Source organism: Pygoscelis adeliae, unplaced genomic scaffold (assembly GCF_000699105.1).
Source record: "Pygoscelis adeliae isolate BGI_AS28 unplaced genomic scaffold, ASM69910v1 Scaffold121, whole genome shotgun sequence".
NCBI classification, from domain to species: Eukaryota; Metazoa; Chordata; class Aves; order Sphenisciformes; family Spheniscidae; genus Pygoscelis; species Pygoscelis adeliae.
The window spans coordinates 9,228,601-9,229,074 of NW_008824359.1; positions in this window are offsets into that span (position 1 = coordinate 9,228,601).

Genomic DNA, 474 nt, shown 5'->3' on the forward strand with positions numbered 1-474 from the left:
TTTTTTTTCCTTCTTTTTTTTTTCCCCTTTTTTCCCCCCCCTTTTTTTTCCCCCCTCTCTTTATTTTCTTCTTTTTTTTTTTTCCTTTCTTTTCCCTATTTTTTTATTTCTATTTTTTTATTTTCATTTTTTTATAGCGTTCCGGCACCGCATCCCAGCACGTTCCGCCAGGCACAGGCAAAATTAACCCTGCTCCTGTCCACCCCAGCAGCCTCCATCCTCCTCTCTCTGACGGACCCCAAAGCGCTTCAGACTCGCACGCGTTCAGAAATCACTTTGCTCTTCACTCACTAAGCCCGATTTAAACCAGGACCCGACGAATTTTGGCCTCCGCCGGCGACGGGAGCGAGATGCCGCGGGGAGAGGGAGGGAGAGGACCGTGGGGCAGCGGGCGGAAATTTGAACAAAATAAGGGAAAAAAGGGATTTTCCCACCCCCCCAAAAAAAAACATGGTCTTTTCGCGTTTTGCTTTT